Source organism: Triticum urartu, chromosome 6A (assembly GCF_056163025.1).
Source record: "Triticum urartu cultivar PI428250 chromosome 6A, HENAU_Tu73, whole genome shotgun sequence".
NCBI lineage: Eukaryota > Viridiplantae > Streptophyta > Magnoliopsida > Poales > Poaceae > Triticum > Triticum urartu.
In genome coordinates, this window is record NC_141878.1 from 41,146,812 (window position 1) to 41,169,287 (window position 22,476).

Here is a 22,476-nt window from a genome sequence, read left to right on the forward strand (position 1 = left end):
TCACCTGAGTCACACTAACGCAAATGTTTTGCAGGGAAACCATACTCAGGCATATGAATATGAGAGCGGTTCATCGAACCGTCATGTTCATATGACCAAAAATTATTCTGCCTATGCCTATGAGTATTATTGTCCCCCTGCTAGATTGTTTGCTAAGGCTTCAAAGCCAAAATTCTCAGATGCTGCACTTAGACTTATAGCTTCTAAGCCACCCTTGAAGATGTGGGTGGTTAAGAAATCTTAACTCTCTTTTGCAGGGAAAGGTCTCCAGCACAAAAACAAAATCTTCTGATGATATTGCTGGGGACCATAAAAATCTTGTGGGGCGCAAGATAAACTGCCCAAATGGCATCATTATGTACTTCGTTCCTGAATCGCATGCTACTCTCCCTATTAGTCCTAATCTGGATCTAAGTTTTCATAATCCACTGGTTTGTCAAATGTTCATGCTTCACAATACCCTTCGTGAAGCCTATCCCCCTAACTGCACTGTAGGGTACGACACCGGTGACTTCAAAGTCTTCAGAATGGATTATTGACAGTGGGTGTACAAATCACATGACTGGCAAAAGAAGCCTTCTCATGGACTCAACTTTACGTCCATCCGACAAGAGCCACATTACATTTGCTGACACTGGTAAAAGTAAGGTATTGGGTCTAGGTAGAGTTGCAATCTCAAGGGATCAACACATGGATAAAGTCATGCTTGTTGAATCCCTTGGCTTCAACTTAATGTCTGTCTCAATGCTTTGCGATTTGAATATGATTGTAATGTTTGGCAAATATCGCTGCCTGGTGCTAATGGAATCTGACAAATCTCTAGTTTTTGAAGGGTATAGGAAAGGTGATTTGTATGTGGTAGATTTCTCAGCAGGACCACAACTTGCAGTATGTCTTCTTGCAAAAGCTTCAGAATGCTGGCTTTGGCATCGAAGGCTTGGGCATGCTGGCATGAGGAACCTCCACACCCTTGCGAAGAAAAAGCACGTCATAGGCATCGAGGGCGTCAAGTTCAAGAAAGATCACTTATGCGGTGCCTGTGAAGCAGGGAAGATGACAAGGGCAAAACATCCTTCAAAGACAATCATGACCACTACTCAACCTTTCGAACTGCTTCACATGGATCTTTTCGGTCCCACTCACTACTCAACTTTTACTACTTCTGCTTGCCTCTATGGCTTCGTAATTGTTGATGATTATTCTAGATATACTTGGGTGCACATAATCCTTTACAAGACTGAAGTGCAGGATGTCTTCAGACGCTTCGCAAATCGAGCTATGAACAATTTTGGCGCCAAGATAAAGCACATCAGAAGTGAAAATGGCACTGAATTCAAGAACACTGGCCTTGATACATATCTGGACACCTTGGGGATCACACATGAATTCTCAGCTCCATACACGCCACAGTAGAATGGCGTCGTCGAACGCAAGAACAGAACACTCATTAAGATGGCCAGAACAATGCTAGATGAATACAAGACTCCAAGAAAATTCTGGACTGAAGCCATTGATACTGCATGCCATACAATCAATCGTGTTTATCTTCACAAGCTTCTGAACAAGACATCTTATGAGCTCCTAAGTGGCAAGAAGCCAAATGTCAGTTACTTCAGAGTATTTGGCGCAAAATGCTGGATCAAGGACCCACACCACACCTCAAAGTTTGCACCAAAAGCACATGAAGGCTTCATGCTTGGATATGGAAAGGATTCGCACTCCTACAGAGTCTTCAATCTCTTCCACTACAAAGTGGTTGAAACAGTGGATGTGCGATTTGATGAAACCAATGGATCACAAAGAGAGCAATTGCCAAATGTGCTAGATGAAGTTCCAGCAAATGAATCAATCAAGCTTATGGGAACTGGAGAAATTGTACCTTCTGGAGCTCATCCTGAAGAAGAACTTATCATCTCAGCACCTGATCCACATGAAGACAATGCTCAGCCTGAAGATATACCTCCAAATGACAACACAGATCAACAAGAGCAAAGTCTTCGCCCTATACATCCTCGTGTTGCAAATGAAGTACAAATTGACAAAATACTTGACAGCATCAATGCACCTGGTCCACTCACTCGTGCAAGGGCAACTCAGCTAACAAACTTCTGTGGGCATTTCGCATTTGTCTCAATATCAGAACCCAAGAAAGTTGAAGAAGCCTTCATGGAACCTGAATGGATTCAAGCTATGCAAGAAGAGCTTCAACAGTTTGAGCTGAATAATGTATGGGAACTGGTTAAGCGTCCTGATCCACGGAAGCACAACATAATAGGCACCAAATGGATATACCGCAACAAGCAAGATGAGCATGGTCAAGTTGTCAGAAACAAAGCTCGTCTCGTTGCTCAAGGATATACTCAAGTGGAGGGCATTGACTTCGATGAAACATTTGCTCCTGTGGCTAGGCTTGAAGCCATACGCATACTACTGGCCTATGCAAATCATCATAACATACTTCTCTATCAGATGGATGTGAAAAGTGCCTTTCTCAATGGCAAGATTGAAGAAGAAGTGTATGTTGCACAACCACCTGGCTTTGAAAATCCAAAACATCCTGATATGGTATATAAGCTCAACAAGGCACTGTATGGCCTCAAACAAGCCCCTAGGGCATGGTATGATACACTCAAGTACTTTCTGAAAAGAAAAGGCTTCATACCTGGTTCCCTGGATCCCACTCTTTTCACGAAGACATATGATGGTGAACTGTTTGTGTGCCAAATATATGTGGATGACATTATCTTCGGCTGCACCAATCAGAAGTATAGTGAAGAGTTTGGATACATGATGCAAGAGCAATATCAGATGTCCATGATGGGGGAGCTGAAATTCTTCCTCGGTCTTCAAATACGGCAACAACGCAACGGCATCTTCATATCTCAAGAGAAATATCTTAAAGAGTGCCTGAAGAAGTTCGGTATGCAAGACTGCAAAGGCTTCACAACACCAATGCCAGCCAAGCATCATCTGGGTCCCGACGACAATGGTAAAGAGTTCGATCAAAAGGTATACCGCTCCATGATTGGGTCTTTGCTTTATTTATGTGCATCTAGGCCAGATATCATGCTTAGTGTTTGCATGTGTGCTCGGTTTCAAGCGACACCAAAGGAGTCGCATCACTTAGCTGTGAAGCGAATTCTTCGATATTTGGCTCACACCCCAACTCTAGGATTATGGTATCCAAAGGGCTCAGAGTTTGATTTGGTTGGATTTTCGGATGCTGATTATGCTGATGACAAGGTTGATCGCAAGTCTACATCAGGCAATGTCACTTTCTGGGACGATCACTTGTATGTTGGTCTTCAAAGAAGCAGAACTGTGTATCACTCTCCACTGCTGAATCTGAATACATTGCTACTGGATCTTGCTGCGCTCAGCTTCTGTGGATGAAGCAAACACTCAAGGATTATGGCATTCATCTGAAGCAAGTGCCACTTTACTGCAACAACGAAAGCGCCATCAAGATTGCCAACAACCCAGTTCAGCACTCGAAGACAAAGCACATTGAAATTCGTCATCACTTTCTCAGAGATCATGTTGTGAAGGAAGACATTGATATCATACACGTCAACACTGAAGAGCAATTGGCAGATATCTTCACCAAGCCCTTGGATGAGAAGAGATTTTGCAAGTTACGGTGTGAGCTAAATATCTTGGAATCCTCAAATGTCCTGTGATCAGGCACACATCCTAACACTTAAGCATACTGATGACTTAGATGTGCAACACACGAAGTAGCGTATATCTTCAAACAATGAAGACATACATTCTAAGTGTGAATACATTAATGTGGAATTTGACTTCGGAGCGCCACGATAATTGTGCGCCGTGTCTGGGTCTAATACTTCCTATACGGTGGGTAACGCCACCACCAAACGTTCCATTTTGAAGTGTTTCTCTCATGGCGTTACCTCTCAATGCCTTCACATTTGGTTTGGCTTCATTCTCAATATGTCTTTATAATTATCTTCACTGCGTTGATTAAATGGATATATATGTACTAATGTTCTGTCCTCTACAGCATTCACTTATAGCTATGTCTTCTGGGTTGAATCTTTTGAACTAAGTGAATGTGATCGTACCCTAACCTCTCTATGCTTTCTATCTCAAACTCTATCTCTCCAAGTCATATGCATTCTGTTGAAACTGTCAAATGTCTTCACTGTGTCCTTGTCAGCTGAAGACATAGTGACAACCATAAAAGTCCGTTTTTAATGCTCAGTCCTCCACATAATATCCAGAGAAGCAGGAACGACCGCCCGACAATTTAGGCGTGCGTGGGACCTGGAACAAATCCCAATCTTCCTCTAACTGGCCACGCGTGCCTCAAATGCGAACCGCCAGGGGTACCTGCGTAATAGCGCAGTGCCGCCTCTATCCCTATAAATACACGATTCACTGCGGTCATTATCTCCTTCTTCCACCCTCGCACGAACCCTAGCGCCACCGCTATCACTCGACGATGCCGGCGACGAAGCGCTTCACTGCCGCAACCTCTCCGACGCCGTTTTCACGCCGACAGCGGACATCGCTCTCTCCGCCGTCACCGTAGGTGTCTTCCGTCGCCAAGTTAGGGCACGGAGGATCGAACTGCTCGACCTCAACTCTCACTTCATCTAGCAGTTCCAAGTGTGGTAAATAAAACCTCTTTTTACAGCCTCTTTTGATCCCATAGTTCAGTCACTTTCTGCCATAAGGAGTTTCTCTTCACATCAGTTAGTTATCTCGCTACATCTCATGACATGCCTAGTATATTCACTTGTGCTTCATAAGGTAGTTAGATTCCTCACTTGTACTGATCTGTGGGTTCGTACAAATCTGGAACCAACTTCTTATCTGTGAGTGAATGTCTTCGCACAATGAGGTCTATGTCTTCTAAACCAATTTATCTTCAAAATCTTCTGAGAATGCATATGACCTCTTCCCCTTCCCTCGCACCTTAATGCTGTCACAGGTACATGTCCGTGGGAGAATCCTTTGGTTCTCATAGTCTGCATTCATTTGCAGAGTACTTGCAGCATCACATCAACTCTCCTGAAGCCAGTTCTTGCAAAAGGAAGCCTTTGAAGCCTTTGAACATCTTGAAGCCTTCCAAGTTATTCATGGCTTCAGAAACAGCAGCAAGGAAGGGAGGCAGACAGCGACGTGGTGAAACGTCCAATGATCTGCCTGATGAATTGGCAGAGATGTACAAAACTGATCCTGAAGAAAGCTATGGTCAGCGCAAGACACGAATGCAATGGATTCGAAGATATTGGGCAGAGCAATGGTTCCACTACCGCTTCGTCACTCAGGAATATGCGGAGAAGTGCGCCATCAAGAGACCGTGGGGAGACGTACTATACAAAAATCTCGTACCCAGGTCCAGAGTCGAAGCTATTTCTCAAGGCTTCTATCCATGCATGGTGAGAGGACCAAAGCCAGCTGAAGCACATCCGTCATCACTTCTCTGGTGCCGCGATGATAATCTCTTCAAGCGCAACTTTTAGTTTGCACAACAATCAGCAAAGATAAATAAGAAGAAATTTGGGCTTGACTTCAACCCTGGTCCCTCCTCACCAAGGGCAGATGGCACACGCGACGCCGATCCCAATACCATCGGGCCGTATGCCAATCTTGCAGGCCTCATCACTCGCATCCTAGTCCAAGGGACTGCTGTGAATGACCCTCCAGCAGATACTGAGTCAGATGACGCCCCTACTGCGCGAAAGCCGAAGCAGAAGAAGCCAAAAGCTTCAAAGCCAGCCGCTTCTCCCAAGATCGCAAGAGTGAAGCCTTTAGCAACTGCACCTCCTGAAGCCAGTATGCAGTCAGAAGGCTTATCACGAGTGTCCAAGCCCCAAGAAGCCAAGAAGCCTCAGCCACACACAGGCAAAGAGCTCACAGCTGCTGCCGTTCTGCGCTGTGAAAACATTGATCTATCAAGCGATGAGGATCTTGGAGATGACGCACTTGAGCAGCTCATCAAGAGCAAGGAGGAGGCTGAAATCTTCAACAATCTGCCTCTGTATGATGTTGCCGTCATCCACAGCTTCATTGATGAATGGTTTGACACACCAGACATAAGCTTCGATGATCTGCAGCTACCAATAGGCCTCAGCGTTTCCTTTCAAGGTGCAATTGCTTCAGAACTTGCAATAGCCCAGCGAATTGTAGAACTGAAGCAGAAAATTGATTATGAAAAGGCTCAGTTCAAGAAGCACGTGGCCAAGCTCAGCGTGCAAGAAGTGAAAAACTTCAAGATCATGTTGCACGAGCTGAAAGAGAACTTTCTGAAGACGCGTGCTGAAGCTCAAGGCTCGCGAGAGTGCATGAAGACTTTGGCTGATCACTGCGTGCAAGCCTACAATGAGGCAGAGAAGCGCAAGGCACTTGGGCGTCCCGGCATTGACCCCAGGATGGCCGCGAAGAAGAAAAAGAAGGATGTTGTGCCTGAACCTGAAGCGCCAAGGTCAGAAACTGCTCCGATTGTCTTCCCCGCTGCAACGACTGGCTCGAAGCCAAAGAGTCGATCAACCGCCTCACAGCACAAGAAGACACGGACTGCAGAGGCTGAAGCTAAGAAGAGAAAACATTCTGAAGCCTCTCCTTCTGAGCCCATCATCAAGAAGTGCAAGACCAAGAAATCTCGGGCTGCTCCCACAGAGCCCTTGACAGTTGAACCCCTCTCCGTCCGCTATCCTGACGCAGATCGTCAGTTGACTGTGCATGAACCCAATGCTGAAGACATTCCAGCAGACGAACCCAACGCTGCTGAAGACATTGGTCTCCAAGACAATGTGCAAGGTGATGCAGCCCTTCCTCAGCTTGAGACAAGCGAACTGATCAGTATTGGTCGTCCATTGACGCCAATCACACAAGATGCATCATGGGCAGATCGCCCACAGGAGGATGATGAGCCCCAACCCACTACAACTCCACCGGCGCCTACATTCCGTAGGCTTCGCAAAGGGCCAAGGGCTCAGGCTGCTGACGACATTCCGGCTGCATCAGCCGAAGAGCATGCAGAGATACCATAAGCTCCAACTCCCCCACACCAACAAGAAGCAGTTCTCCAGGAGAACGTGCCTGAGTCTGCAAATGTTGAGGCTGCCACAAACAACGCCGAAGCAAATGTGGAGCCCAACCCAACAATAGCTTCAGAAGACAATGAAGCTACTGCTCCTGAACATTCTGTGCCTGAGTCTGCTGCCGGACCACAATTCAACTATCATATTGCGTACAGACCCCAGGTCCAGAAGTCGATCCCACGACTGCCAAGGTCCCAGGTCCTGCATCAGCTCCTGGTTCCTTCAACATCAACGGCTTCAGGGCAGATAACACGTTTTTCGACCGCTCCAAGAACCCTTATTCAAGGGAATGGATTGTATCAGATAGGTTCTGGAGCCATCAACAGCGCAGCTATTATTCATGCATCCTATACAACCAAGGCCGCATCTTTCCTCACAAGCGCCTTGAGGTTGAAGCTGTTGCTGGTCTGCCTGGTCTGGAAGAAGCACTGGATTGCTTCAAGCAAGTGGGTTTGCTGCCATTTATCACTGATGAAGAGCACTGGAACGAAGAGCTTCTGCTCCAGTTCTATGTCACTTTGCATATCAAAGGCTATAATAGAGATCCAAAGACATGGATTCTGGAGTGGATGACAGGCAATATCCATCATGAAGCCAATGCTTTCGACCTAATTGAGCTTACCGGCCTTCCCACTCCTGGCCAATTCTTTGAGGAAGGGTGCCAACTCCATGCTGAAGCAATTGAGAGCATATTTCAGCGTCCTGAGCCAGATATGAGTCAGATGCTCTCAATAATGAAGCCACTGCCTCCTAATGCACCCTATCCAACTAGGTTCTTCGTTCAAGACTTAGAGTACCTGCCCAGAACAATATATCACATCATAAGGCGGACTCTATGGCCTGTAAAGGGACACTCTCGATATGCAACAATTGATGATGCAATGAAGACTCTCATCTTCTGCATTCTTCATGGCAAATGCTTCAATGCACAGGATCTCTTCATCCGTCACTTTGCAGCATCTGCCTCAGAACTGTTTGGATTATAGTTCTATGCTCCTTGGGTTATGAGGCTGATCAAGCTTCACTCTGCAATCTCCTATCAACCCTCAGCCCGCAACCATAGGATATTTTTGCCAGATGTGGACACATCTGCTGAAGCAATATATCCAGAGCCTGGCACGCAACCATTAAGTCTTCAAAATGCAGAACACCAGAGCTTCACTCAAAATATTGAAGGTGTTGAAGCTCTCTCCCGAGTGTATCCAATGGCTGGCACCACACGTGCCCCTGCATCAACTGAAGCCACTGACAGCACAGCTGCCAAGAGACCCAAGAAGCGCGCTCGAGCACTCAATGACCGAGAGCTTCTTGTGGCTCTTCACCAAAATCAAGATAGGCATCACGACTGGCTCAAACGACAGATGAGAAGCATCATGCAAGACGTCAATCACATCAGAAATCTGGCAACCAAGAATGCGTTTGTCGCACACGAGACCTGTCGCCGCACTTGGAAAGGCCTCACCATGATGAGCAATGAAGCTGAACTGCAAGAGGATGGCTTCAGAGAGAGATTCCAATTTGACTCCACGCCTCCAAGAAGAGCTGTGATGCGAAGCACACCATCCCTTGAAGAGTCAGAATTCTCTTCTTCTGCTGCCACCGTGTCTGCCCGGATTATTGAAGAAGATGACGACGTGACATCATCTCCACCTGCTTCAACACACGTCGAATCTGCACCAAGCTCATCTGCACCGCCACCAAACAACTCCACCGATCCTGCTGCGCCTGGGAACGCGTAGAAAACTCTATGTCTTCAAACCTTTTTTGGTCATCACTGACAAAAGGGGGAGAAGCATGATGTTTATAGTCTTCAAGCGGGTCACTTGGGCGGGTGCCTTTATATTTTTTTGCTACATTTTGCTTCGTGCTTACAACTCCCATTTTTGCTACATTTGCTTCTTTGAGTTGTAACAGTTAGCCTTGATGGCTGTCTGCTACCTGTTTGTCACTCCGTTATGCGACGATAAATTCCGCACTCATCTCTTACTGCAGACGTCCATTTTCCATTATGCATCTCTTACTTTCACATGCATAGTGGATTGTCATCATAAGTTGAAGTGGATCTCCACAAGTACAACCTGCCATGTGCATTTGCATTCAAAAGGCAAATTACTTATATGCACATCTTCAGGGGGAGCCCTTGCAACTTATGAAGACAAATTCCTTTACTATCTCACAAATTATGTTCCCCGTTGAAAACTTCAACTAGTTTGTCATCAATCACCAAAAAGGGGGAGATTGTAAGTGCATCTAGTGCCACCCCTAGTTGGTTTTGGAGTATTGACGACAAACCTAGTTGAGGGACTAACGTGTTTGTGAGAATTGCAGGAAAACACAGGTAGAAGTCCCTCATTGATTCGGTTTTATTACCAGAGATGACCCCTAAAAATGTACGAAGACATTGAAGACAATGGTGGTTTATGAAGATATTCATATTGAAGACAATGACATGAGAAGACTCCCTATGAAGCTTATGTAACTCGAAGACTTAGATCCTTCGTAGTTTTATTTCATTTATGTTGTGTCATAGGAATCACCGTACTGTTAAGTGGGGTCCAAGAGAACCAGTCAGAATGACTAAAGTGATGCCTACTTCAAATCCTATGTCTTCAAGCAAAGACTTTGAGAGAAAATCTTGTCCAGAGTCAGACAAGTCAGCTTTACTTGTAGCCCAAGTAAAGTTGCCGTGTGAGTTCAAAATTCGACCGTTGGTACAGGTGTCAGTTCCTTAGTGACCCAGGGTCATTTCGGACAGATCAGGTCGGGTTGCCAAGTGGCTATAAATAGTCCACCCCCACAACCATAAACGGTTGGCTGCTCAGATTTCAGTGCACGGCTTTTGTCGTTTGAGAGCAACCCACCTCGAAGCCTTTGAAAGAAATATTCCTAGTGAGGAGAAAAGCCCTAACCACCCAGAGCCAGAGTAAATTGGGCATCACTTAAGTCTTTTTGTCTGTGTGATCTGAAGACTTATTACACTTGAGGACTGTGCATCCTCCAGACGGTTAGGCGTCGCGTTCTGAGCATCCAAGAGAAATTGTGGATTGCCAGTGAACGAAGTCTGTGAAGGTTTGGGAGTCTACCTTGAAGACTTACCTGAGTGATTGCGCAAGGTCTGTGTGACCTTAGCTCAAGGAGAAAACGATGAGGACTGGGTGTCTAGGACTAAGTGTCCTTGACTGGGTGTCCGGGACTGTGTGTCCTTTGGTTTAAATACCTAGCCGCTCCAACCAGACGTACAGTTGTCACAGCAACTGGAACTGGTCCAACAAATCATTGTCTTCAACGTGTCACTGGTTTCATCTTCACTTCCTTTTACTTACAGTTATTCATTGTGAAGCCATTGCATGCTTGCTTTATCTTTTGTCTTCACAACATGAATGTATGATCTGTTTGGCTTCATAACTTCTTCCTACCTGATCCTTATTACACTGAAGCTATTTGTCATTGCGCTTTCACTCTATTGAATACATGACCATGGCTGGCCTAGTGTAATCTAACTTCCGCTGCACAGTAATAGGCATAATCTTCACTGTTTGTCTTCATAACTCTCACGTTTTGAAGATTTTCATAAAAATCGCCTATTCACCCCCCCTCTAGTCGATATAACGCACTTTCAGGGATCATCTTATTTACTACCGTCGTTCTAAGTAAACAAGATGCAAAAACATGATAAACATCACATGCAATCAAATAATAGTGACATGATATGGCCAATATCATATAGCTCCTTTGATCTCCATCTTGGGGCTCCATGATCATCTTGTCACCGGCATGACACCATGATCTCCATCATCGTGTCTTCTTGAAGTTGTCTCGTCATCTATTACTTCTACTACTATGGCTAACGCTTTAGCAATAAAGTAAAGTAATTACATGACGTTTATGTTGACACGCAGGTCATAAATAAATAAAGACAACTCCTATGGCTCCTGCCGGTTGTCATACTCATCGACATGCAAGTCGTGATTCCTATTACAAGAACATGATCAATCTCATACATCACATATATCATTCATCATTCATCACAACCTTTGGCCATATCACATCACAAAACACTTGCTGCAAAAACAAGTTAGACGTCCTCTAATTGTTGTTGCAAGTTTTTACGTGGCTGCTATAGGTTTCTAGCAAGAACGTTTCTTACCTACGCCAAAACCACAACGTGAATTGCCAATTTCTATTTACCCTTCATAAGGACCCTGTTCATCGAATCTGATCCGACTAAAGTGGGAGAGACAGACACCCGCCAGCCACCTTATGCAACTAGTGCATGTCAGTCGGTGGAACCGGTCTCACGTAAGCGTACGTGTAAGGTTGGTCCGGGCCGCTTCATCCCACGATGCCGCCGAATCAAGATAAGACTAGTAACAGCAAGAAAATTGACAATATCGACGCCCACAACTACTTTGTGTTCTACTTGTGCATAGTAACTACACATAGACCTAGCTCATGATGCCACTGTTGGGGAACGTTGCAGAAAACAAAAAAATTTCTCTACATTTCACCAAGATCTATCTATGGAGTCATCTAGCAACGAGAGGGGAGTGCATCTACATACCCTTGTAGATGGCGAGCGGAAGCGTTCAAGAGAACGGGGATGATGGAGTCGTACTCGCCGTGATCCAAATCACCGATGACCAAGTGCCGAACGGACGGCACCTCCGCATTCAACACACGTACGGAGCGGATGACGTCTCCTCCTTCTTGATCCAGCAAGGGGGAAGGAGAGGTTGACGGAGATCCAGCAGCACGACGGCGTGGTGGTGGATGCAGCAGTGATCGCAGCAGGGCTTCGCCGAGCTTCTGCGAGAGGGAGAGGTGTAACAGGGGAGAGGGAGGCGCCAAGGCTTCAGGTGTGGCTGCCCTCCCTCCCCCCTTTTATATAGGCCCCCTACGGGGTGAGCCGGCCCTAGGAGATGGGATCTCCTAGGGGGCGGCGGCCAAGGGGGTGGAGTGCCCCCCAAGGCAAGTGGAGGCGCCCCCTACCCTAGGGTTCCCAACCCTAGGCGCATGGGGGGGCCAAGGGGGGGGCGCACCAGCCCACTATGGGCTGGTTCCCTCCCCACTTCAGCCCATGAGGCCCTCCGGAATGGGTGGCCCCACCCGGTGGACCCCCGGGACCCTTCCGGTGGTCCCGGTAGAATACCGCTGACCCTCGAAACTCTCCCGATGGCCGAAACTGCACTTCCTATATGTAATTCTTCACCTCCGGACCATTCCGGAACTCCTCGTGACGTCCGGGATCTCATCCAGGACTCCGAACAACTTTCGGGTTACTGCATACTCATATCTCTACAACCCTAGCATCACCGAACCTTAAGTGTGTAGACCCTACGGGTTCGGGAGACATGTAGACATGACCGAGACGACTCTCCGGTCAATAACCAACAGCGGGATCTGGATACCCATGTTGGCTCCCACATGCTCCTCGATGATCTCATCTGATGAACCATGATGTCGAGGGTTCAAGTAATCCCGTATACAATTCCCTTTGTCAATCGGTACATTACTTGCCCGAGATTCGATCGTCGGTATCCCAATACCTTGTTCAATCTCGTTACCGGCAAGTCACTTTACTCGTACCGTAATGCATGATCCCATGACCAGACACTTGGTCACTTTGAGCTCATTATGATGATGCATTACCGAGTGGGCCCAGAGATACCTCTCCGTCATATGGAGTGACAAATCCCAGTCTTGATCCGCGTCAACCCAACAGATACTTTCGGAGATACCCGTAGTATACCTTTATAGTCACCCAGTTACGTTGTGACGTTTGGTACACCCAAAGCACTCCTACAGTATCTGGGAGTTACACGATCTCATGGTCTATGGAAAAGATACTTGACATTGGAAAAACTCTAGCAAACGAACTATATGATCTTGTGCTATGTTTAGGATTGGGTCTTGTCCATCACATCATTCTCCTAATGATGTGATCTCGTTATCAATGACATCCAATGTCCATAGTCAGGAAACCATGACTATCTGTTGATCAACGAGCTAGTCAACTAGAGGCTTACTAGGGACATGTTGGTGTCTATGTATTCACACATGTATTACGATTTCCGGATAACACAATTATAGCATGAATAAAAGACAATTATCATGAACAAGGAAATATAATAATCCTTTTATTATTGCCTCTAGGGCATATTTCCAACAAATCCATCCCGTAATAATACATCAGCCCACGGGCGAAAGGGTGGAGTGGAAACCCTAGCCCACAGAAGAAATGGGGGATGAATACTACCCTGTCAGTGGGCTTCGGCGTGGGGATGACTTGTCCCTCGGCCGGCAGGCGGTGGGCGATCTCCTTCGCCAAATATCCGGCCGCCCGAAGCTCAGTAATGTCCTCCTCCTTAACGGAGGAGACCATCCACTTGCCCTGACCTCCGGATACATACATGGTTGCTTGAGTGGAAGGGAGATGAGAACTTGGGCGCTGGAGCTTGAGATTGGAAAGACGGAGGCAGAAAGAGGGCGTGAGAGAGGAAGAGGGAATCCTTATCCCCTTATAAAGGCAGAATATTAAACGCCTCCTCACTCGCCCTAAAAACTCACCTATTCCCAAGGGTCGTATAAATGGCACAATTGGGTTACCCCATGCCCGCATTGATGAGAATCCCGCGATAAGGGGACACGATCTCTGCTTTGACAAGACGTGCCAATGGCAACCGCGTCTCAAAACGTGGAGCAGCAGACGAAAAGTGGTTCGAAATTATGACCGGACAGACGTGATGTCGTGTTGTAAAAAGCTGTCAGCGGATAACACACGTGTAAAAATATATACATTCTCTCCGCGGTTATGTACGGTATGTATGTGACAGGTCCAGATACTATCATTGCATCCGAAGACTTTCTTGGAGTTCGGAAAGGGGAACCCGCCTTGCAATGCCGAAGACAATCTGCGCGCCGGACTCCTCGTCATTGAAGGCAGGTTCAGGGGCTACTGAGGGAGTCCTGGACTAAGGGGTCCTCGGGCGTCCGACCTATTATCCATGGGCCGGACTGATGGGCTTCGAACACATGAAGGCCGAAGACTGTACCCGTGTCCGGATTGGACTCTACTTGGCGTGGAAGGCAAGCTTGGTGACCGAAGATTCCTTTTTATGTAACCGACTCCATGTAAACCCTAGATCCCCCCGGTGTCTATATAAACCGGCGGGGTTAGTCCGGAAAGGACACATTACCATAGTCATACAGGCTAGACTTCTATGGGTTAGCCATTACGATCTCGTGGTACATCAACTCTTGTAATACTCATATTCATCAAGATCAATCAAGCAGGAAGTAGGGTATTACCTCCATAGAGAGGGCCCGAACCTGGGTAAACATCGTGTCCCCCGTCTCCTGTTACCATTGATCCTAGACGCACAGTTCGGGACCCCCTACCCGACATCCGCCGGTTTTGACACTGACAGTAGGGATCCTCGAACCCGGGGGGTTGTTCGACATACACCAACTCATTAATAGGACCATTAATAAAAGGACTCTTCACATCCATTTGTTGCAACTTAAAGTTATGATGAGAAGCATAAGCAATCAACAAAAAATGGATTCAAGGTGAGCAACAGGAGCAAAGGTTTCACTATAGTCGATACCCTCGACTTGGGAGTAGCCTTGTGTTACCAAACGAGCCTTCTTACGAATGATAATTCCATGAGCATCTTGCTTGTTCTTTAATATCCACTTGGTTCCAATGACATTTTGGTTCCCCGTTGGCCTTGGCACCAATCTCCACACCTTGTTGTACTCGAAGTAGTTGAGTTCTTCATGTATTTCATTGAGCCAATCCGGATCTTCGAGCGCCTCATAAACCTTTTGGGGTTCAACACAAGAGACAAATGCGTGATGTTCACAATAGTTTGCCAATTGTTTACGAGTGCTTACCCCCTTTTTAATGCTTCCAAGCACATTCTTCATGAGATGACCCTTGGTAGAGAGCTTGGATGCAATCTTGGCGGCACGGCGCTCTAATTCCTCCTCGGGGTGAGTTGAGGAGCGGTCACTTGATCATCTTGAGCGTTGTCTTGAGCTTGTTCTTGATCTTGAGGTTGCTCTTGATCTTGAACTTGCTCGGAGGAGAGAACTTGACCTTGGGCGTCACTTGGTGATTCAACACCGTCTTGAGATTGACCTTCCCCTTGGTCTTTTTCATGAGGTTGAGGGCCTTCACTTTGTTCTTCGGCAGCGTGTGGGCCTTGGGTTGGTGATGGCTCCACTTGAGTGGAGCATTGTCCTTCTCCTTCGGCCACAAGGGGTTCCTCAATGGGTAGGATAAAACCAACTCCCATTCTTCTTATGGCTTGGGGAGGAATTTCATCACCTACATCACAAGTGCCACTTGGCTCCACTTGGGAGCCCTTATTCTCATCAAACTCCATGTTACACGTCTCCTTAATAAGTCCCATGGACTTACTGAGGACACGGTAAGCATGGGAGTTTGTAGCATAACCAACAAATATGCCCTCTTGAGCTCTAGCCTCAAATTTAGACAAACGAACACCTTTCTTGAGAATGAAACACTTACATCCGAACACCCGGAAGTACTTGAGATTGGGCTTGTTACCGGTGAGTATCTCATATGCAGTCTTGTTCAAACCCTTGCGGAGATAGAGCTGATTGGATGCATGACAAGCGGTGTTGATGGCTTCAGCCCAAAAGTTGTAAGGAGACTCGAACTCCGCCATCATGGTCCTTGCCGCATCCATCAACGTTCGGTTCTTCCTCTCCGCTACACCATTTTGTTGAGGGGTGTATGGTGTGGAATATTGATGCTTGATCCCCTCATCACTAAGAAACTCATCCAAGGTGTAGTTCTTGAACTCGGTGCCGTTGTCACTCCTTATTGTCAAAATCTTTGCATTGTGTTGACGTTGGGCTTCATTTGCAAAGTCAATGACGGTTTGTTGGGTCTCGTTCTTCCTCTTGAAGAAATATACCCAAGTGTATCTTGAATAATCATCCACAATCACCAAGCAGTACTTTCTACCCCCAAGGCTATCAAAGGATGGAGGCCCAAAGAGATCCAAGTGAAGGAGCTCCAAAGTCCTCTTCGAGTAAATGATAGTTGTGGGAGGGTGAGCCGTTTCATGTAGCTTTCCTTCGATACAAGCACTGCAAGCATGATCTTTAGCAAAACTAACATTTGTTAGTCCATGGACATGGTCCCACTTGAGAAGACTTTGCAAAGATCTCATATTGACATGGGCTAAACGGCGATGCCAAAGCCATCCCATGTCAACTTTAGCCATTAGGCATGTCGCGGTCTTAGTGGGTCGCTCCGAAAAGTTAATCACATAGAGACCGTTCTCGAGATGCCCAACAAAGGACACTTTAAGAGTCTTGCTCCACAAGAGGGCCACGGTATCAACATCAAAGAAGGTGGCAAAGCCCATGAGTGCAAGTTGACGAATAGAAAGTAAATTGTATGCAAGGGACTCAACAAGCATGACCTTCTTGATCGTGAAATCATATGAACTGACAACCTTGCCAAGTCTCAATACCTTAGAGGACGAGGCATCACCCCACTCGACATTGGTGGGCATAGGTGGAATCTTGTGAACGTCCACCACCAAGTCCTTGCTTCTGGTCATATGATTAGTGGCTCCACTATCGAGCAACCATGATCCCCCACCGGAAGCAAACACTTACAAGAGATCAATGCTTGGTTTTAGGTACCCATTTTGTAATGGGTCCTTTGATGTTAGTAACAAGGGTCTTAGGAACCCAAATAGACCATTCAATGTGCTCATAAGAAGAACCAACAAATTTGGCATAAACATGTCAATCACTAGCATGGGATAACACATAAGAAGGGTTAAAGTCGTCGGCTTTGTTGGGAGGGGTAGCATTGCCCTTCTTGGCATCACTACCCTTCACATTGTTCTTCTTCTTCTCCTTAGGAGCACCCTCTCCCTCCTTCACAAAAGTTTGCTTGAGAGGGGGAGCTCATTTGGCCTTGTCATCCTTCTTCTTGTTCTTGGACTTGGGTGTGAACCCAATCCCTTCCTTGGCCATAACTTCCTTTTGATTGCTCAAAAGGTCGTTGAGGTTCTTCTCACCTTGTATGCATGACACAAGGCCTTTCTCAAGTTGCTTCTTCAACTTTGCATTCTCCTCAACAAGATGCACATGCTCACAACATGCGTTAGTAGCATTTGCATTATCAATTAAGACCATATGAGGAAAGGTGGCTTTCTCCTTGGTTAGCTTTACTTGGAGTTGATCATGAGACTCTTTGAGGCTAGCATGAGCACTGTCGATGTCAAAACCGGCGGATCTCGGGTAGGGGGTCCCGAACTGTGCGTCTAAGGAATATGGTAATAGGAGGCAGGGGACACGATGTTTACCCAGGTTCGGGCCCTCTTGATGGAGGTAATACCCTACGTCCCGCTTGATTGTTCTTGATGATATGAGTATTACAAGAGTTGATCTACCACGAGATCGTAGAGGCTAAACCCTAGAAGCTAGCCTATGGTATGATTGTATGTTGTCCTACGGACTAAACCCACTGGTTTATATAGACACCGGAGGGGGCTAGGGTTACACAAAGTCGGTTACAAGGGAAGAGATCTACATATCTGTATTGCCAAGCTTGCCTTCCACGCCAAGGAGAGTCCCATCCAGACACAGGACGAAGTCTTCAATCTTGTATCTTCATAGTCCAATAGTCCGGCCAAAGGATATAGTCCGGCTGTCCGGAGACCCCCTAATCCAGGACTCCCTTAGTAGCCCCCGAACCAGGCTTCAATGACGATGAGTCCGGCGTGCAGATTGTCTTCAGCATTGTAGGGCGGGTTCTTCTCCAAATTCTGAATATCTGGTGATTAGTGTCCGACTCCCCATAAATGTTGTACTTCTTGGCTTCTGCGCCCAATAAGGGCTATATTAGACATGTCGAGCGAATGCGGGGAGCCAGGGCGTTTTTACATTCGCCACCCTAGCCATGTATATAAATTGTCTATTAAAAGAACGGGGATTCTTAGATCCAAACCACACCATCCTCACACGGCGAGTATCCATCGGAGCGCGCTCGGAAAAATCCATTCCAACATGGCCGGCCATCGCAGCTCCTCCTCCTGCTCCCGTAGCCCTAAGCCCGGTGATTGGGAGAAGTGTTCCATCCCGCACAGCCAATTAGTAGAGCTGCAGACCCAGGGATTTCTCCCTCTAGCATATATGGTCCCCGTTCGAGCCGGGCTCGCCACCTATAATGGCGGGGAGCAAGCGGAGAGCTTCCCCAATCCCTCCAAGGGGGAGCGGGTATGCCTTGTCCCTTATTTACTAAGGGGACTTAGATTTCCAATCCATCCGTTCCTCCGCGGGCTCCTGGTGTTTTACGGCCTCCAGTTGCATAACTTCACCCCTGCTTCCATATTACACATCGCTGGTTATGTCGCCCTTTGTGAGCTGTTTCTGGGCTGTGAGGCTCATTACGAGCTGTGGAAGAGGCTATTCTGCCTTGTGCCCCGTACATAGGAGGGGTCACTTTATCAAGTGGGCGGAGCCGGAATATGGCGCATCGCCGGGACCGGATACCTGTCAGGTACCCCGAAGAAGACGTCCGAAGACTGGCCTTCGGAGTGGTTTTACATGGAGGACGTCCCCCTTCTAGATCCTGCTCGGAGGGGTCTTCCCGAGTTCAACAATCCTCATCTGAAGAAACGCCGAAGCTGGCGCCCACGGAGCCCCCAGGAGGAAGACAACGGAGAAGGCCTTTACCTGATGGATCGGATTAAAGTGCTGACTCAGTCCGGATTGAAAATAATCGAGGTTACGTCAATATGCATAATGCGGGGGGTGCAGCCACTTCAATATCGAGGGCACCCCCTGTGGTGCTTTAACGGGGAAGATGATGCCACCCGCTGCGGGCGTAAGGGGCCGGACTCCGCTGCTACTCTAGCAAAAATTCTGTCCTAGTTATTCAAGGGAGAGGAAGAGGAGTTCATCTGTATTAAGCCATGGGATGGATTCTCCATGTACAACCCTCCAAGCTGGGTGAGCTGTCGCTTTTTACTCCCAACCTTCCCGCATTCTTCGTCGTAAATACTAACCTTGCCGTTTCATGGCAAGAACTGCGAAAAGCTATAAGGGAGGTCAATAGCCCACCTCCACAACCGGAGGACCCTGACCGGGCCCTCGATCCCGGACTCGAAGAGGATCCGGACATATTTTTGGAGCTGATAGACAGGACATTCTATCAATTGAGTTGCGATGACGCCATGGTGGCCATCATGGCCGACTATCCTGGGCTACTCCCTGCATCTCATGTAAGAAAAAACCGGAGTCCCAACTTCCGAGAAGGATCCCCTTTTATGCACTTCACCTACCGTACACATATGGTGTTTTACAGGGAAGGCCTTCGGGACGCCATGCCGAACCCGCAGTGACTCGCCAACAAGGGGCACCGAAGCCGGGTAGGCCAAAAAGGAAGGTGGTCAGGACTGAGATGCCGGCGCAGAGGTATGATACAAAACCTTGCTCCGTGGTTGTCGTCTTTCTTAAAATATAATGATGTCCATGTTTCCTAGTAGAAAAAACGCTCGTCGGACTATATCCGGAGAGGTTGCCGATCACGCCTCCACCAGTCGGGCTCCAGGGCTAGACATAGAGGTGGAAGCTAACACGGGGGGAATGCCGGATGCTCCTCCTACAGAGGATGCGGACAGACTATCCGCTACAAATTCCGAAGTGGAGAGTGCCATAAATCACAGGCGTCGCCGGGCCATACTCCGTGATGCTTGTTTCTCCCAAGAGGCGTTCGATGCCTTCAACTCAGGAGACGCGTACATCTGTGCTGCTCAAAATGGTCTAGCCAGAGCCACGAACCAGTATGTAAGGGATATACGGGTAAGAAAATATGACGATTATATATATCAGTAGCCCCTGAGACTTGAAACAGTTGACGCAACTGATTTAAGGATCATTATTTGTGCATGTTCTTACAGAGAAGAATTCCCAATTGTCTCAAGAGATGGAAGAGTGCAAGGCCCAGCTAGGGGCTGCTGTTGCCGCGTTGAAGGAGTCCGAGAAGGGCCCCTCTGGTAACACTTGTTTCCATTGCAAAAAATACAGGTACCAGATAGTATGCGGCATGCATGCAAATCTAACAATAGATGTTGCAGGTGACCCCGAAGTGAATCCGGAGGACGTGCTGGTAAATGCAGAATGTGCTGATCGACAGCTAAATGCTGGCGAGCACGTGCTTACGCGAGTCAGGCAGGAGAAAAATAATCACGACAAGAAATATGTCAACTTATGACCTTCTGTCAGTGACCCTCGAAGAATTGGTCATAAATTTATGACCATTTTAGACCAATTGGTCAAAAGCTGTTCAGGGGGCTTCAAACCCTAAACCATTGCGACCATTTTGGTCAGAAAGGTCGTAATTTCCTTACACGAAATGGTCACAAAGCAAACAGTGCTAGTCCGCTGCCTTATTTCTAGTTGTTAATGACCAATACAGATGGTCATAGCCTTGTAGATTGTGGTGGGTTGTGATGACTAGGCGCCATCTCATCAGTTTTGCCTATGTGTCATGTCCATGTGGTAGTTTTTGCCCTAGGTTGTGAAGTAACCTATATTTCTATCATTCCCAAAATTCCCAAAAAAATCTCATAAATTCTTTGGGTCATATCTTCATCAAATATGTAAAAATCCTTCCTTGCCTAGTTCAAAACTAATTCAACAATATTCATTTTCCTATTATGTTCACAACAACACTTTATGAAGGAAGTGCTATTTAAATATTCTTGATTGCCCTACGAATTTTTGGGCACTCTTTCCTATCCAAATCATTACCGCATGAGAAAATTCAGCTCCATTTGCCTAGCAAATCTTCCTCGGCAAATTTCCAAAGTTTTTGTCCACCTAGAAGCATTGTGAAGGAAGTACCTTTTTTATATCTCTAAATGACATGAAATTTATACAGTTTCTTCATATGCCCAAATTATCACCCTCCTCCAAATTGCAGCTCAGTCAAATCAACTATGTGAGCCCAGGTTCAATTTATATTTTATGGCCAAATTGGCACGTTGCAAAGCAAGTGTTATTTAGACCCCTCCTATTACCCTCAAACTTTTTGGGCACTCTTCCATACCCAAATCATTGCCACATGATAATATTCAGCTCAATTTTCCTAGTAAATCTTTCTCGGGAAATTTCCAAAGTTTCTACCTCGAGAGAAGCTTTGTGAAGTAAGTACTAGCTAGGCTTACCCAAATGATCTGAAAATTGACCAGCACATGACCATACCTAAGTAACTTACCTACACCAATTTTGAGCTCATTTCATTCATCCAATCTCTCTCACTAGTTTTCCCAAGTTTCTGTCCATAGAAGAGCATTGTGAAGGAAGTACTACTTTGGCATGTCCAAATGGTATCAATTTTCTACAATGCTTTTCTATGCCCAAATAACCATCCTCCACAAAATTTCAGCTCAATCCATTCATTATTTTGAGCCCAGCTTCAACATTCATATTTTTGTCCAGCGTGGTACTTTGCAAAGCAAGTACCACCTAGGATCCTCCTTTTGAGCTAAAAATTTGTGAAGACATTCTCCTTAGTAGATGATCATCCTCAGCCAAAACTCACGCCCATTGTCCATGTGCATTTCCCGTACCGCTAATCAAACACTTGGCTGCTAATTCATGTTTGAGCATCGATCGGTCTTCTCGTGAGAATCTTATGTTGTAATTTTCTTCCTAGCACCAACCTGGGGAGTGCCCAACCCACTAGACATGCCTAAGCCGCCCAGAACACATGGCAACATTACGGTCACACAGTGACCACGCGACGGAACTTATGTATCTAGAAATGATTTTTTGAAAAAATAAAGAGCAAACTACAAGGCAGGTACAGTTGAAATTTGACCCGCTTCCCGCTGAATCGGCGAGAATTTGTCTTTTTCACCAGAGGTGGATCAAGGCATTTGACACCTAACCATTTGGTCAATTGTGAATCAAATATGGCCTAGTATTCTATAAAATTGATTTGGTCCAATTTTGCAACAATTATTTGGTAGTTCCTTCACAAAAAAACCTCCTTTCGGGCACTCGAAAAATGGAAAATGGCTTTTTCGTCCAACGGAAATGAAAACTTCCTTAGGCAACATTGTTTGCCATTCCAATATGCACCCTTGTGCATAATATGAGATCATTTGAACAAACTATGCCATGAATGTGGCCATAAGATTGATCATTTGGCTTGAAAGCCATTGATCTCCACACGTGATAACTCATTTCTGAGAACACTTTTTTAAAATAATTGCCGTATTACAAGTTTGTTATTTTTCCTGCGAACTTGGCCACATATAATGACACAATGCGAAGGTTTCCCAATTTTTCGATTTTTTTTGAATTTTTTATGCTCGTTTCAAAATGCGGTCAAAACGGC